The sequence below is a fragment of the Megascapheus bottae genome, chromosome 4, assembly GCF_031878675.1.
Source record: "Megascapheus bottae isolate mThoBot1 chromosome 4, mThoBot2.hap1, whole genome shotgun sequence".
NCBI classification, from domain to species: Eukaryota; Metazoa; Chordata; class Mammalia; order Rodentia; family Geomyidae; genus Megascapheus; species Megascapheus bottae.
The window spans coordinates 45,337,363-45,355,544 of NC_143512.1; the positions used below are offsets into that span (position 1 = coordinate 45,337,363).

Here is an 18,182-nt window from a genome sequence, read left to right on the forward strand (position 1 = left end):
TTGTGGGTCTTGAACTCTGGGCCTGGGCACTGTCCCTGAGCTCTTCAGCTCAAGGCTACCGCCCTACCTCTTGAGCCACAGCGCCACTTTCAGTTTTCTGGTGGTTAATTGAGGATGAGTCTTACAGACTTTGTGTCCTGGCTGACTATGAACCACGATCCTCAGATCTCAGCTTCCTCTGTAGCTAGGGTTACAGGCCCTTAATCTTCTTACTGTCTGTGTTCCTCCCATTTCTGCAAGAATGATGGAGACCATCAGATGTCACACTTGAGCTTTTTCTTCCCTTATGAGGGAATGCCAATAGGGCCACTGTTATTGCTTTGGCTAAGTCACTTAGAGTGATTCATAGAACAACTGAATCAATTAGGCTGTCAAAACTATGTAATTCTTTAAAAGTTTTAAAATCTACTTCAGAGAAAAAAAGCTCCCACCTACAATTACTAAGCTATGTCTGAGCTGAAGTCAAAGGGCAAATCATTATCAGTTCTGAAGGCACTCATTAGTGCTAAGAGCCTCTAAACAGCTGGAAGATTTTGACAGTGGGGAGAAAAGAGGAATGGAATGTGGATGGGCCATTGCTGGAGAAGCCCCTGCCTTTGAAGGTGGCTTTAGAAACAAGAGGCAAGCAGAATGGCTCTTGCTGTTCTCTGAAGGGAGAGGGAATGCAAAAACATGAGGAGGTGACAAAGAAGAACGGTCATCCAAGAGATGTGTGCCGAGAATCTGAGCTGGATGTGGAGAGACAGTGGTGAGGAGGCAGTCATGCCTTTGATCCTCACAGGGAAGACAGAATGGTGGTGGTGGCAGTGGATGGGTTTGTGATGTGCCAATACATTGTGGTGTGAATCACAGAACTTTAACATCCCTGCCCATCACTAATCATTAGTTGCCAATGGTGCCACCCCTGGTCACTGTAATAGCTAAAAAGCCTCCAGGTGATTCTAACTTCCTCCGGTTGATAATCAGTGGCCCTTCCTGTGGCAGATGGAACAAGGAGCTCACAGATGACCAAAAAAATTCCTCTGAGGGCAGGAGGAGCCAAAGTGATAGCCAAGAAGATCTCAGAGTAGGTGTCTGTATCTTCTCCTAACGTGTGGACTTACAGTCCAAAAGAGGGAGGACTGGGCCAGGCGGCTCACGCCTGTAATCCTGGCTACTCTGGAGGCTGAGATCTCAGGATCAAAGTTCAAAGCCAGCCCAGGCACAAAAGGACCTGAGACTCTTATCTCCAGTTAACCTTTAGAAAACAGGAAGTGGGGCTTGGCTCAAGGGTAGGGCGCCCTACCCTTGAGCGGACAAGCTCAGGGACAGCACCCAGGCCGAGTTCAAGCTCCATGACCCACCAAAAAAAAAAAAAGAGGGAGGACTGGGTGTAGGTGTAGAAACAAGTGTTATGCAGCTCAAATAACACTGAATTCAGCTAGAAGTTTTGAGAGTTGAATAAAATCAATTGAAAAAGGAGTATAAAGTTCCAAGGGATGGAAATTGCTTAGAAACCATCCTCAGATATTCTTGGTCTTTATCAACACTTCATGCTCACAAAGTTCTGACCGGTTGAAGTGTGTTACATCCTAGGGACTGAGATATAGAAGAGGCAAAAATTTGTAAGTCAGCTACCTCTATGAGATGGCTGATGGGATAAAGTACACAGCTACACTCAAGATGATCTGAAAGTGAAATGGTCAGCTGGCTGAGCATTGAGTTGGTCATTTCAACTTCCTTCTGACCCTCTGATAACTGTGGCCCTCAGCATTTTGGTTTGTGGCAAGGTAGCCTCACTTGGCTCTCAGAGAGACTGATGGCCTTGTTTTCTCCTGAAGGTTGATCATGAGGGGTAAAAAACAGGTCTTCCATGAGCTCCAAGCCCACACTCTGCAAGTCTATCGCATCATGTGACTTTCTCGGCTGGCAGGCAAAGTCTACTGAGCTCGAAGGCCAGAAACATCCTCATCCTTACAGCTTGGGTTCACCCCAGCCAATTGTCCCTAATTTGTTATCTACAGAGTGTCCACTTCCTCACTGGTGGCCTGTGACCCAGGGATGGGAACATCTGGAAGGACCTTCTCCTCCTCTCTACATTTTCAGTTACTTATTAGTTCAACCCCACCTCGGTGATGTGACCAAAACAGGGGCAAGTGGTGCTTGCTGAGTGTTGACTGTGGAGCATGGAACGTGGGAAAGAGATCACATGCCAGCACTCATGTGACAGTCACTGCACCCCCTGAGGGAGCCAGTGAGCAAAGAACACAAGGCTGAGCAAGCTGCCTGCTGCCACAGACACAATTAGAGAAGGAGCCAGATGTTATTTTGGTGATAGTTGTTTTAAAAAAAAAAATTGATAACTATGAATACTTCTAGCCTTTCTAGAGTTTGATTAAATATACACATGTAATACTGGAGCAATTGAAGAATAGGAAAGTCTATCCTGTTCAAAATGCCCCCTCTCCTGCAATTTCTTAGTGACTGCTCAATGACCTTCTTCATTAATGTGAAAAAATACACCTATTTGAATCTGGTTTTTGGTGGCTCACACCTGTAATCCTGGCTACTCAGGAGGCTGAGATCTGAGGATCACAGTTCAAATCCAGCCCAGACAGCAAAGTCCATGACATCCTTATCTCCGATTAATGACCAGAAAACCAGAAGTAGAGTTGTGGCTCAAAGTGGTTGAGCACTAGCCTTGAGCAAAAAGAGCTCAAGGATAGCATCCAGGCCCGGAGTTCGAGCACAACAATGGACCAAAAAAAAAAGAAAAAAAGAAAAAAGTGTTCATCTTGTAAAGATGGTGCTGGATAACTGCTCTGTACCTTTTGCTCTGAGAAAGCTTTCTGGGCATGGCTGTGGAGGACAAAGCACCTCAGACAAACAGTCAATAAGAACTAAAGTTTATTTCTCTTCTCTTTTGTTGCCCTTTGATTAATCTCATATTGTTACTGTATCTGACTTTGTTACCTGATGTATTGTATATATGTTTATTTGTGTATTTGGAATAGGAAAGGGAAGGGGAAAAACAAAATGATTGGGAGGGGGTGGGGGAGGGAAATGGAGACAAAAATATGAGAAGGGGTATCAATGTGTGAGAAGTAATGCACCTACTACCTGGCGAATGTAACTGTAACCCCTCTATACATTACAATAAAATAAATACAATAATAATAATAATAATAATAAAGACCCAAAGTGTTTTTGCACTTAGGGTAGCATGGGTAGGTAGCTGTCCCACAGAGCCGAGTGGCTTTGGAACCCTGCCTTTCTGTGGAAGGGGGCTGGGCCCCAGCGAAGGGGGAGAAGCCACCCTCTCCATCCATCCAGAGGTGTCATTGGCTCTGAGCTGCTATAACCAGCAGCTATTCCCGTCCTCTCTCTCTCCCTTCCACCCCATTTCCTTTCCCCACCCCTCCAACAATAGTCCTCTCTTGATTTCTGCTCAAGAGAGAACGGTGAGTCCCCAGTGCAGAGGAAACTCTAAGGATTCTTTCTGCACTGGGAGGCGGTGTGTGTTCTGGCATGAGCCACCCCACCTTGGCGGAGACACTGGGGACCAGGTTCTCCCTTCTCCCCCAGGGAGGGATGCAGATAGTCGGTCTGTCTGCCTGTCACACACACACACACACACAGGAGCATTTCAGGAAAGAAACTGGCAGACTGGCAGAGTTCTGTTCTGTCTCCTTTCTCTCTTTCAATTTTAGATTTTTTTCCTACTGCTAAGGATTGAATCCAGTGCTATAATTGTGTGTGCGTGTGTCTGTGTGCGTGTGTGTCTGTGTGCCAGTCCTGTGGTTTGAACTCAGGACCTGAGCACTTTCCCTAAGCCTTTCTTCCCTTTTCTTCCCCTCAGTCCTGGGGCTTGAACTCAGGGCCTGAGTATTGTCCTTACAATTTCTCAAAGCTAGCCACAGCACTACTTCCAGCTTTTTCTGTGAATGTAATACCAAGGAATCAAACCCAGGGCTTCATGCATGCTAGGCAAGCACTCTTACTACTAGGTCATGCTTCAGGCCCCTTCCTTCCTTCCTTCCTTCCTTCCTTCCTTCCTTCCTTCCTTCCTTCCTTCCTTCCTTCCTTCCTGCTAAAGCTACTGTACTAGCACTTGATCCATAGCTCCACTTTGACTTTTTGATGGCTAATTGGACATAAGAATCTCAGGAACTTCACTGCCAGGGGTGACTTTGAACTACGAGCTTCAGATTTCAGCCTCTTGAGTAGCTAGGATTACAGACATGAGCCACCAGCCAATGCTATCATTCTTAAATATTATTTTTAGACCATGGAAAAAACTGAAGTCCTTTTTAGGATGTCCCTCAAATACTCAATGCCTCCCCTCCCTGGGGATTCCCCTGTCCTTGAGCCACTAGCTGGGGTCATAGACTGAGCCTGAGTTTCCTCCCCACATTCCTTCCATCTGGTGGGAGGAGGGAGCAGAGATCTGGAGTCCACCCTCAGGAGACTGACTGAGATCCCTTGGCATGGAGTTTGCCCATTGGTGTAACCACCATGCACAAACCTGATGCGGCTCTGGGCTCAATAGAATAGGACTGATACAGTGATGCCTTTGTTGATAGAGTTCTGTTGTCGTAACTTCAAGGTTGAAGTTAACTCTGGAGTGGGGTCTTACGTTCCACAATCGGTGTACAATAGGTCAAACCCCCAAGAATGCTGCACTGCTCCAACTTGAATATAAGACTGAACCTTGAAGTGGGCTTGTTTTGTCCAGTAGCATGGGATGAGGAGCTAAGGTTCTGAATTTCTAACATGCTTCCAAGAGATTTGTGCTACTGCTCTGTGTGTGCTGCCCACCAAGAGGGTACTTTAATACTTTAAATCTTAATAGCTATAGATGAGCCTTCCTCCTGAACAGAAACCCCAAAATCAGCAACATCAGCTAGTGAATTATTTCCTTTCTGTGACTTTCTGTTGTTAAAAGGGGGGAAGGCAGTGATGCCTTTCTTCAACTCTAAGATGGAGAGAAAAGGAAGCTACTTCTTAAGGTAGAAGGCGTATGTGAAGTCATGCATGCAAGGCCTTAGCATTAATTATAGGTAAGAGGGTCACAGATTTTCCTGCCCAGGTTGGCCTTGAACCCTCTGATCCTCAGAGTTCAGCCTCCTGAGTAGCGAGTATTACAAGCATGAGTCATTTTGTGTCCAGCTAGTAAAGCATCTCCATATCACTGTTTTATGTAGGTGGATCAGGCATTTGGACAGTCACTGAGGATGGTTGTCATTGAGCTAGCTTCTTCTGAGTATACACATCAAAGTATTTGTGATATCTGTTCCTGCCATGTGAACACTTCCGTTTCATTAACCATCTAATCCCTTCATCAAGGGTATGTGGTACTGAGGAATTGAACCCAGGTCTTCATGCATTATCAGTCTTTTACTCTTGCCACCACTGACTGAGGGATAAGGACCTAATTTCTGAGCCAGGCTCCACACACACACATTACAAAACAGATTGTAAAAACAAAACTGAGATTAAAATTATTAATAATTTAAAAAGTAGAAAACAGACTAAAGAATGCTCACTTGAAGATGTAAATATAGAAATACATAAATTCAAAAGTGCTATTCTTGCAGAATCATAATATTTACAAATCTAAGTAATTAATCTTTTGATGAGTTATATAGTTGTCTCTCAGTGTTGTGATGAATGGGCTCCAAGATTCTGCAGACACCAAAATTTATAGATATTCAAGTGTGTCACATCAAATGCAGTTGTATTTTCGTATAACCTATAATACATATCTAGACCATTTACTATACCTAACATAGCACTCATGTTGTATATTGCATTGTTTAGAGAATCATGACAAGAAAAAAGTTTGTATACATTCAGCACAAAGGCAGTTATTTCCATGTATTTCCAAATACTGTCCATCTGTGGCTGGTTAAGTCCCTGGATGCAGAGCCCACGTTGTGTGGGGAGGGGGAGAGAATCCCTTAACCAGTCTGGTGTGGCACAACCACAAACCCAAGGCTAAGACATGTTGATTCTATATACTACTAGAGTCTGGAATAACAGCTGATATATCCGAAACTAATCTCTAATTACTAACTACTATAAACACCATAGAAAACCAGGGCTCTTGGGACCAATGCCTTCCTAAAGACCAACCAGACTGCCCCCTACCCGAATCTACTTGAGAGAATCCCAGATGTCAGCACAGGGCCCCCAGATCCTCCAGAAGTGGGAAGGGCAAGAAGAGGGAGTGAACTGGCCCTCAGATGAAATCTGAAGCATTCACATGCATAGCAGCTTGACCATTACGGATGGAATCTGTTCCTGATGCTTCAGAAATAAAATTGAGGCCCAAACAAGGAAAAGAAGTCCCTTAAGTGACAGAGTTTGGGTCAGGACAGTGGAGTTCTGGTTCCTGACCTGCTCTTCTCAGGCACCAGCCACCTTTTACATCTTGGCACTGAGCAACCTCACTCCATTTTTTTTTCTTCCTCAGGTAAGTGGCCAAGTGAGTCTATGGAATCAGAAACTTTTATTCTAACAAAAGAGAACCTCAAATGTTAGGGTTGGAGCTGGTCAAAATTTGGGCATATTTGCTGGAGCTTTGGGAAAGTGGAGAGAAGTTTAAGAGCTACATAAAAGCATTAGTATAGCTTGATGAACTGACAGGTATGAAGGTTTTGAAGTTTGTAGTGTAAAAAAAAGTCATTGGCTGGACTGGTACATTGCTGGTGGTGACACGGTGTCCTGTTGGTGGGGATAAGTGGGTGGGTGGCTCCCTGCCGGAGTGTTTGAGAAGAGTGGGCACCGCCATGGGAAGAAGAATGTGGCAGGTTTACAGCCCTCTCTGGCCAGATCAAAGGTCACCAGCAACAGAGAATGATGCGGGGGTGGTGGGGAGGAGGTAGTAGAGGGGGAGGGGGTGACAGAGGTGATGAAATGTCTACAGCTATGTGCATAGGACCATATCAAATACTTATTGAAACGAACTCTAGGATATGGAAGGAAGAGGTCTTTTGTTGTTGTTGCTGTTTTTATCTTCATTTCCTTTGGTTTGTTCTTTTATCTTTGGTTGTGTAAGGGGAGGCACAGAAATGGAGGGACACAGGGTGAACAAATGCAGCAGTGGCGCTCACTAGACACTACGTTGAAAATGAACTGTGTAACTCGTGAGTGGCAACAGAGGAGGAAACTGGGGAGAAAATGGGTGACACTGTTAATGTACTCTTTAACTGACTAATGTCGCTCTGACTCCTCTATATATCACCTTACAACAGCAGTAAACAATATTTTTTAAAGAAGTGTCTGCAGCATTATTTAGGTCTCTCCAAACGTTCGTTTGGTCCCAGAGCACTTTTTCCTGTGGTGAGCTCTGATGAAGATAGCTGGACTGAAATACAACCAACACTGGCATTTGGGTTTGCCATTCAGAGTATATTGATTCAGAGTACATTTATTCAACCTCTAAAATAATGAGGAATCATCTCTTCCCCTCCCCCCCAACCTCCTTTGTATAATACTGAGCAAGAGTATTGTTAAATGTTAACATATAACTCTTAACATATAACTCTTAAAAATCATATCTGAGCTTGGCATTGGTAGCTCACACCTATAATTCTAGCTACTCAAGTGACTGAGATCTGTCTGGTATTTTCAAATCCAACCCAGGCAAGAAAGCCCATGAGACTCTTAACCACCAGAAGTGAAGCTAAGGCTCAAAGTGGTAGAGCAGTAGCCTTGAATAAATATGCTCAGGGACAGTGCCCAGGCCCTGAGTTCGGGCCGCACAAAAAAAAATAAAATAAAAAATCACAACTGATGCCGATTGACTCCCAGCACTTTCTAACCCTTAGCATAATGCCATTATGTACATGAAGTTTAACATACAGAAATACTGAGACTCAGAGAGGCTAGGAACCTGCCATAGAGCCCAGCTGGTAAGTAACAAAGCTGAGTTCAGGCCAGGTTGTGTATGGACCGACTGCTCCATTTGATGTTCTGCTGGCTCTGATTCACAGGCAGCACAGTCCTGCAGAACATGTGGGCTGACTTGCTTTACACTGTGCACTGGGGGCCTGGGGGTAGATCAGTGCAGGAGCACATCCTTAGTCTGTAAGAGGATGTGAGAGGCCTCAGGTTCAATCCCTAGTAACCCCAAGATACATACAAGTTGGTGGTTTAGTTTTGGCAGAAAATAAAATAATGAAATCTTGTGTTAGTTAAGTTCTGGATCTTTCCAAACTGGAATTCCCCTAGTGATACGACAAAGGATTCTCAAATGACCCCAGGAAGAATCTAAGGGAGGTTTCCACAAATGCAGCAGTGACTTAGACTGAAGTAGCTGAGGATGGCTTTTGTGTTCAGTAGCTGGACCCTCTAGCCCCAAAGTATCTAACAGATAGTGTCTTGGCAATTACTTTACAGTGCAAATAAAGATATTGAACACATACATGTATATGTATACATATATATGTGTGTGTGTACTTGTTAAAAAAAAAAAGGAAAACACATCCTTTACTTCTCAGTCTTGAGCCATAATGAAGACACGCTCAGTCTACACTGTCTTCCCACCTTCTGTCCCATTGTCCTGTCATGAGGAGTCTATATTATCTGTCTTATATTACTCTGCATTTGATCTTTTTATTCAGCGTATAAGACTAGAAAGCATTCTGTGCTGTTTTAATTGGGCACGACATTAAACAGTTATCAAGGAGAAATGAAACTGAAAGGAGAAAGGCAGATCACAGCCCTGTGTATTTTTCTGGGGTTATATTTGCTGATAAATAATGTAAAATATTCAAAACATGGGATATTTTGGAAGTGGCTGGAGCAGGGATAAGGGTTGCTAAAACCACTCACAGTGAGGGTGAGAATCATTTTGTCTCCTTGCGCAGCCAAACTCTAATCACGTCCCTTTTAATGTTAATGATGATCCAAAGAAAAGTCTTTTGAAGACAGAAAGGAGAAGAAAAAGGGGTCTGACTAATGGAACAAAATCTCCACCAATGGTCCATTTTTAGATGACAGTTTGGTTTCAAATAAAGATTAATTTGATTGTGGTTATAATCTGACCAAATTAATTTTTTTAAATGCTGCTATTTTTATTATGCTCTTCCCTTTACTGGGGAACTTTAACCAGTAAGTTTTAAAAGACTATGCATGCGCACTTTCTTTCTACCATTCAACACCCGTACGAATTAAATTACTAACCTGTGTTAGTAAACACACAGGTCTTTCGGAGTTCCTTGCTGACCTAGTTTTGGCATGATTCTGCTCTGACAAACTCAATGGAAGCAAGACTTTGAAACCTCAGTTGTGGATAGTTTTCTGTTTCTGTTTGATACTTGGAAAACCAGGCACTGAGTGAATGTTTTTCAGATGCATCTGTGCCTTAGGATTTTCACCCGACACTAGTAATCAGTCTTAACCCTCCCGTTCCAGTTGCCTGTTGTTTTCCAAAATTGAAGCTAAATGCCCTTAAATCTTTGCCTTCCTTATGTGAGGCAGGTGAGACACCTTCTACTGACCTTGAACAAGAAATCCACACTCAACCCACACATGGCACCTGACCACAGAAGCCTCCCCATCATACAGCACTATTTTAAAGTGACATCTCCTCATTTTCTTCTTCCTACTTTGGCAAAGCATTTAGAAATGAACAGTTCTCTTTTAGTAGAGCAGAGTAGGGTGCCGAATGGAAAGAAAAAGAATAAGAGAAGAGCATCCTAAGCCAGACAATATACAACAAAATCCCCAGAGCAAACCTCAGCATGTATCTTATACCCTAAGAAGGTTTAGGGTGCAGCACTGAGAAGGACAGAAACCTTCAGTGGGATCCACCATATACTTCAACGGCTCCTAGAAAACTTCCAACACCCTGTACCAAGAGTCAGACTTAGCACAGTGTCCTCAATCCAATGCAATTATTTTCTCCAGTCCTCCCAGTCTCTGCCCTGCAAAGGATCAGAATTCCCTTTTAAAAAAAAAAGTGCAAGCTTAAATTCTAGGCCCTCCATGAGGCACACCCTCTCAGTAAGGACTACACCAAGCAAGGTGTAATCTGTGGAAGCTTGCACCCCAGAGATACTAAAATGCAAGTAGAAAGGATTGTGTGGGTCACTTACCAGCTCCTGGGGCTGAGTGGTTGCAGGAGCCCCACCGCTTTACCTGGTCCCTCGCTCCCTCTGTCTCTGTCTCTTTCTCTCTCTCTCTCTCTCTCTCCCACTCTCTCCCTCTTTCTCTGTTGTACAGATTGCAGGGAACTTTAAGAACTCTCAGGGACAGTGTTTGAAATGACTTAAGAAGGAGAACAGGAACAATACTTCGTTCTCTTTTTCTCAGATGAGTACCTTCGGGAAGAAGGAAGGAAGGGAGGGGAGAGGGAGGAAGTCAACAACCCTTTGCTTTCCTGAAAAAAAATAAGGAAACAGAAGATAGACATCTCATTTTCTCTTAAACAAAATGTTGGAAGAGGCAAAAAATTAAAAAAAAAGTCTTTGAAAAAAAAAAAGGAATTCTTCAAATATGCTCTCTGCCCTGGGAGCTCTCAGGAGATGAAAATGCCTCAGTGGCCTGGCTTGTCCAAACAAAGGGAGTTCCATAAAAAGTACGCTTTCCTGAGCTTGAAGACTGGAGTATCTGCCTTGCAGCCCAAAGGGAACAATCATATCTTGTCAGCTGTGAGTGAGGAAAGTTTGGTCCTTTGTGCTAACTGAGGCAAACCTGTAGCCTGGGACATGGCATCAAGCCTGGCCAATCTTTCAGCTTCTCCCAGGCCTTTTGAACCTCCACCAGTGCTACAATTCCACAGCTAAACTCTACATCCTGTGAGTGCCGATTTCAGTGCTGCTTCTTGAACTTTCTGCAGTGGACCAAATCCAGCTTCCATCTTTGCTGGTGGACCTAAATAGGAAAAGAAGTCACTTAGCACTGCTGTGCAGCACATAGTGAGCTCAGAACTGTTGTTTATATAATCATGTCCTTCACCTTTCTAAGGTTTCTAGCATGTAGACACCTCTGGGTAACTAGAAGGTGACTTCTAATCTGGTTGCAGAATGCTGCGAAGCATCATAAGCATCATAAGATAAATCGGCCACTGTTTTTGAAAAATGGACGGAGAGAGTGACTAGAAGAATTAAAGAAAGGGAGGAACATTGTTTAACAGGGAGAAGAGCTGGGAGGTCAGGGGTAAGCATGATGTCTACGGGGAAGAGGGAGTGTAAGGTGGGGTAGGAAGGGTACGTTTAAGAATAGGCTGGACTTTTTTATTTAGAGAATACTTTATTAGTTTTTGTAATCAAACTCATGTAGATAAGACCTTGCATAATTAATACAGTGTGTTTACTCCTGTACAAATGAAAAAAATTAAGTTGAACATTTCTAGACTGATATGGCTATTAATTCTGTACAATGCCAACTCAAATGGCTGTATTTTCTATCCATCTAGTGAGTATCATTGTTACCACAAGAAGGAACCAGCAGTTATGTTGTCCTTTGTGGTAGAAAAAAAAAAGCCAAAAGCTGCTTCCTCATTTTCCTAATTGTGAAGAAAATGGAGTAGAGAGTTCTACCTGATTGAATTCTAGCAAAAGAGGACCGATTCACTGTCCATAAGAGACTTCATTTAGATACTAGGATTTATCACATGGAGTGTTTCTTCCAAGGTTTTATCCTGGCTATGTGTCCATGTGTATCTGTTGTCTGTCTGTCAGACTGAGCAGGAGGTAAGTATCCAGGAGAGTGTGTAATACAGTTACTCAGTCTGTTTCTATAAGCCAGAGCACAGTCTCCTTTACATTCACCATGACTCCAAAATTGGCACAGCCCATAGACTCCTGCTGTGGGTGACACATCCCCATTGACAAATGAGAACACCAGTGACCAGCCAAGAGTCTCTATGCTTTGCTGTGACATGAGTGACTCTGGACAGAGTTCTGACATTCATCTGCCTCTGAGTCTAACTCCAGGGCTCTTGCCCTCTGCTGGCCTTTCTCTGTATCCTACCTATACAGGGATGGGGTGGTAGGTGTGCAAAAATGAAAACCCCTGGGAAAGAAGGGAACTGAGACTTTCTAACAGGCAGTGACAGAAGGCGAACCTCTGAGAAATGTTGAGGTTTTACAGAATGCTACAGAACCTTCCAGAAACAAATGTATCATGAGAGTGAGGTGAGGCAGGAGTCACAGAATGAGGAGAAGCATCAGTCAGAGGACAGGAGGAGGGGACAGGAAGGGACAAGAAAGCCCTGTCTACACAGCCCTAGCAGGAATGAAAGCTTCTCCTACCACCTGAAGAGCCAGCCCCACCACGCCCTTCCCATGTTGTTCTTCCTCCTGAAGCCTCAGGCCAGGCCAGGCCGAGCCCCGGGAGTCCAGGCAGAAGCCAAAGGCTTTCCCTTTCAAGTGTGCAGAATGTGGGGACTGTCACGTTGGGCCCCCTTGTTTTCTCCCAGCCAGCTGACTAGTGCCCCCCACCCCCAAGGCAGGCTGGCCAGCCACATACCTTCCTGTAACCCTGCCTGCCAGAGCCACACACAGGCTTCTCCCTCCCTCCCCTGCACTGCCAATCACATGAAGAGTCAGCCCTGAGACTGGTTTATCTTGCTGTCTACTTTTAAAAATTGTCCAGTATCTCCCATCAGACTTGGAGAAGGATTTGTAGCCAGGCCACTGAAGCTCCAGATACTCCTGGCTGCTGGTAAGAGCAAAGTGTGTGTATGTGTGTGTGTGTGTGTGTGTGTGCCCAGTGAGATGCTACCTGTGCATGTAGAAACATGGCTGTGGCCCTGTGCCCCTTGGTGAATCCTATGCATGGCTCCTCATAGAAAACACTGGAATATGAGAGAAGGTTATAGTTTTCTAGGACTGGACCAACGGACAAGGAGAAAACAAGGTCAAAGCACTGACATAAAATACTTAGAACCAGCACCCCAGAGATACAAACTCTGCTTAACATACTTTTCACCTCTGAAGTACCCAATTGGAACGTCATCAGGTCTGGGATCTGAACTCTGGAACCCTCTGTTCCCCTACATACTAACTTGGAGGTGGGAGTTGGAGGAAGGTTAAAAGAGAGCATATATTTCAGAAATGCGCCCCAAAAGTGTGTGTGTAGGTCAGTTAACCTTTCAGATGAACACCTTGAGTGGTGAGTGGCCAGCACAGCGACACATGTGGCCCTTCTGACACTTCCTGTGTTCAGGGGCACTAGTCTCACTTCCAACACCCCTCCCCGATGAGCAGTGTCCACTTTGGCGATTCCATGAAAATGAGCTCAGTTTGTGTTTTCTGGTTTGGGATTTCTTTGGCCTGATCTTATTTTGCCAGATTCATCCCATCTGAGCACAGCTATGGTTCATTCATCTCAGACTCGTTTCCAGGCAATATTCCACTGTGAATCCACCCCAGTGTCTGTGTCTGTGTCTTCTACTTGGGGATGGATGGTCTTCTGTATAAGCAGCTGAGAGACTTGACTTTCTCTGGAAAGAGGGTCCCCTCCAGTGAGTCACCAAGTTTGTTTGATATCCTTTGGCATCCACTTCCTCTCATTAGGGAAGCTTGGCATTGTGTGTGGGTGGGGGGAGGGGGTGTTTTTGTTTTTGTTGTCAATTTAAATGCATTTGGTGGGAAGCCAAGCCTGGGAGTTGCTGCCAGACTTCCTGAAGAGCCAGAACCCTCCATCAGGGGTGCTCTCATCACTTCTGGCAGCAACCTGCTCTCTCAGTCCCATTGCCTGACTCCTCCATCTCCCCTCACCAGTCGCTCCTGCCACTCGAGGCATCACAGCCACATTCGAGGTTCTGATGAAGTTAATGTTCAAGAGGATGGCCAAGTCCTCAGCCTGAAATTGCTCGGAAGCTCGTTTGTTTCTTGGATTTGTCTTCATCTTGCCAAGGCTCAATGGTTCCCAAGTCCCAGCTCTTAAAAAATAAGAGGGCCTGGTGATAGACTGCTAGCCTTGAGAAATTTCTAGGGCAGTGCCCAGGCCCTGAGTTCAAGCCCCTGGAGTGGCAAAAAAATTTATTTCCTTTTTAGTTTAAAAGCATGAAAATTTAATACGATAGGTCCATTTCAACAAGTTATGATGGGGGGAGGAAACTATGGTATGCCTCCAACTTCCTCATTGGACAAGCAGGCTCACCACAAGTTTATACAAACTTACCTTACTCTGGGCCAGGCACTGTTCTAGACATTTCTCATGTCATGACTTTCCTAATGGTCAGAAAAACTAGTGAAACAGATGCTGTTGTCATAATGAACTCCCCCATCCCCCTTTATAGATAGTGTATTATCTCCATGATTCCTTTTCCTATCTTCTAGGTCACAAAATAAGGTAAGATATCTAACCCAGGGAATTTTGGCTGAGTCCTAATATTTAACCATAAAACAAGCCAAACCTGCCTTGTTCTCTAAACACTGACACATAAAAACCCAATGAGATCTCTAAAACTGGAGACAATTACGTCTATAAGGTGAAGACAAAACGACATTGTCAAGAGGCTCACTAGGTCATCACTTAGTGAAGCTGTTTATGGGGGTTCCATGCTATGTGTAGTTAACATGATTCTGGATATTTTTTTGGCCTGGTGGAGGAGAGATAACACTAAGAAAATCAAGCAAAGCATATTTGAATACCCAAGCAGTTACCATTAAAAAGAAAGAATCCGTGTGCAGAACAGGAAGTCTGGGATTCAAAGAGCATGCAGCAAGGTACCAAAACTGGATACCTTGGTATGTCTTCCTGGGAAAATAGACTATCAACTTATCAACTAAGACTGGAAAAATAAATATGAGCCAAGCAAAGATGGTGACAGTCAGTCTGGGAGGCCCGAGTTCACATTTGTAATTTCAACAAGGATGGAAACGAAAGGAAAATCTTACAAACGGAGGTAAGTGTAGTAGCACCCGCATGTAGCCCAGTAATTAGGAGGCAAAAATGGGAGGATGGAACTGTGGCCAGCTATGTAGTGAGACCCCATATTCTGGTCACTTGCAAAGAATGGCTTGTGAAGGGGAAAATGAGCCCTTGTAAAGAATGCGCTGGATTTGACTGCTTCAGTAAGGACTGTCAGACATAGAAACAGACTTATTTATACCTGTAAAGGTCAACGGCTGGCACATCCATATGTTCTATGGCAAGAGAAATATAAGCAATGCAAAATAGAACCATACCTTAACATATCGTCTATTAATTCTTCAAAGCTGAACATCTACTGGCCACTACTCCACCCCATCTCCTGTATGCTTGCTTTGCTGTCACTGTCACAAGATGTGTCCTTATTCCTAAATTATCAACACCCACCCAGCAGAAAGCTGCATACATCTCGACTATTATCAAGAGTCATTGACGTCATCTCATCGATGCCAGAGTGGCAAGTTAGAAAGTGGTGATTGTATTTCTAGTGTTGTAGAAATTGTACTCTAGCAGTTTCAGATTGTAGCCTAGCTGGAAATTTCTACACCTGATACATATGGAGTGCCATAACTGGGTTCTAGCACACCATAGTTGTAAGGCTAAGGGAAGAAATACTCTTTTTTTTTCAACCCTTCTCATTTCAGAAAACATTTCTGACAGAGATGTGTGGTGTTTCTCCGTTGTTTTCAAGCAAGCAATCTCACCTCAGGACACCAAATGGATGTCCTCTGGTTCAGTTCAGCTCTGGCATTGACTGTATGGAGGAAGCATCAGATCCCATAAATCAAGGGCTCAATCACCCACTGCTACCCCTGTTCCAGATGCCAAATCATAAGCTACAGGCTGTTTTATGCCTGCTTCTGACCAGCTTCCTATAAGTTACGTTTCTCAGGATTCCCTCTTCAGGTTTGAGTCATTTTCTAGAGCAGTTCACAGAGGGATACACTGCCCAGCAAATGTATTATTATGAGGATTTTGCAAGGATACCTATGAATGCTGGTTGAAGAGATGGACAGAGAAGTATGTGGATGAGCATACAGCTTCCACACTCCTCTCTGTACACTGTCCTCCAGGAAGCACCACGTGTCCAGCTTTCTGGAGGCTCTCAAGCCAACCTGATTTCTATGAGAGCTTCATGATTGGTCATGAAAGTACTGATTGTGGATGATCAACTTAACATACAACCCTTCTCTCTGTCTCTGTCTCTCTGTGTCTCTGTCTCTCTCTCTCTGTGTGTCTCTGTCTCTCTCTCTCCCTCTCTCTGTGTCTCTCCCTGTCTCTTTCTCTCTCCCTGTCTCTCTCTGTCTGTCTCCCTCTCCCTATCTATCTGTCTCTCTGTCTGTCTCCCTCTCTCTCCCCGTCTGTCTGTCTCTCTCCCTCTCTCTCCCGTCTGTCTGTCTCTCTCTCCCTGTCTCTCTCTCCCTGTCTGTCTCTCTCTCCCTCTCTCTCCCTGTCTGTCTCTCTCTCCCTCTCTCTCCCTGTCTGTCTCTCTCTCCCTCTCTCTCCCTGTCTGTCTCTCTCTCCCTCTCTCTCCCTGTCTGTCTCTCTCTCCCTCTCTCTCCCTGTCTGTCTCTCTCTCCCTCTCTCTCCCTGTCTGTCTCTCTCTCCCTCTCTCTCCCTGTCTGTCTCTCTCTCCCTCTCTCTCCCTGTCTGTCTCTCTCTCTCCCTCTCTCTCCCTGTCTGTCTCTCTCTCCCTCTCTCTCCCTGTCTGTCTCTCTCTCCCTCTCTCTCCCTGTCTGTCTCTCTCTCCCTCTCTCTCCCTGTCTGTCTCTCTCTCCCTCTCTCTCCCTGTCTGTCTCTCTCTCCCTCTCTCTCCCTGTCTGTCTCTCTCTCCCTCTCTCTCCCTGTCTGTCTCTCTCTCCCTCTCTCTCCCTGTCTGTCTCTCTCTCCCTCTCTCTCCCTGTCTGTCTCTCTCTCACTCTCTCTCCCTGTCTGTCTCTCTCTCTCCCTGTCTGTCTCTCTCTCCCTCCCTGTCTGTCTCTTACTCTCTCTCCCTGTCTGTCTCTCTCTCTTTCCCTCTCTCTCTCTCTCTCCCTGTCTGTCCCTCTCTCACTCCGTGGCTCTCTAAGGTGTCTGGTTCTGAACTGAGCAAGTGCTCCATGGATCTCCGGGGTGGTTCTGTGGTGAATGCTGCGAGAATCTCTAAAGTAGCTGGTGCTGAGCTGGATAATCTACTGTCTTTTAAGATGCTTCTATTCAGTGCTGTCTTTCTAGAGTCACAAATATGAACCTAGGTCTGGAACTACCAAAAGAAAGATGCTTGAGGGGCCGAAGTGTAGGCCTAGTGGTAGAGGGCTTGCCTAGTATACATAAAGACCCAGGGTCGATTCCTCAGTACCACATACATAGAAAAAAGCCGGAAGTGGTGCTGAGGCTCAAGTGGTAGAGCGCTAGCCTTGAGAAAGTCCAAGGACAGTGCTCAGGCCCTGAGCCCAAGCCCAGGACTGGCAAAAACAACTATGTAGAACAATTGACCAACTTTATTCATAAGAATGGATGTTACTAAATTTAATGTGTAAAATAAAGGAATCATAAATGGGAGGAGATGGTCACAAAATAAATCCACAAATTCTTTGATAGTCCTTTTATTAAAAGATGACATCCATTTCCCCATTCCTTCACCACGGACTGAATTTGCTTTTAAGGAAGAGAATAAGGCAGAAGTGACAGCGAGCGACCTAGCAGACAAGTCATGAAAGATTCTGAGACGTCTTCCCATTCACCGTTTCACGGATTGCTTGCTCTGGGGAAATCATCTTATATGGAAACTCAACTCAGCTGCAGAGAGGAACACAGTAGTGAAGACAAGTCTCCTGCTAACAGCCATATGGGTGCGCTGTCTTGGCACTGGGTCATGCAACTCAGTCAAACGCAGTCCAGTTCTGTGACAATAGCATTGATTCATTCATGAAGGCTAATCACGTTTTCTTCTCAGGGCAGTCCTGGGGTTTGTTCACTGCAATTACCAGGCAGAGCCATGCCTTGAGCCCTTTTGGTTCTATTTCTCGGTAGGATTTTACTTTTATTCCTGGGCTGGCCTGCACCCTTTGCTTCCCATTTATGTTTTCCAAATAGCTTCAATGACAAGATGTGTCACCATACTCAGCTTTTTATTGATCGAGATGGAGTTTTGTAAACTTGGGGCTCAGAGTGGCTTTTTAGCTTCCTGAGTAGCTAGAACTAAAGATTTGAGCCACTGCCCAACTCTCAATCAGCTCATTGAGACCCCACTGACTCACAGCATCGCCACATCGGGGCCAATTTCCTAATACATACATTCTAAAGGATACGTTCAAATTATAACATTGTGG

The 18,182-nt window shown here is 44.7% G+C and overlaps 1 protein-coding gene across 1 annotated transcript in view; it reads right to left on the reverse strand.

Annotated features, from left to right (window-relative positions):
• Window positions 1–10,187, reverse strand: part of Znf366 (zinc finger protein 366) — a 57,354-nt gene extending 47,167 nt beyond the window's left edge. Inside the window, exon 1 of the mRNA XM_090331809.1 lies at window positions 10,083–10,187. The gene's annotated coding sequence lies outside the window, so the exon portion shown is untranslated. The remainder of the gene's footprint in view (window positions 1–10,082) is intronic.
• Between the last annotated feature and the right edge of the window lie 7,995 nt (window positions 10,188–18,182).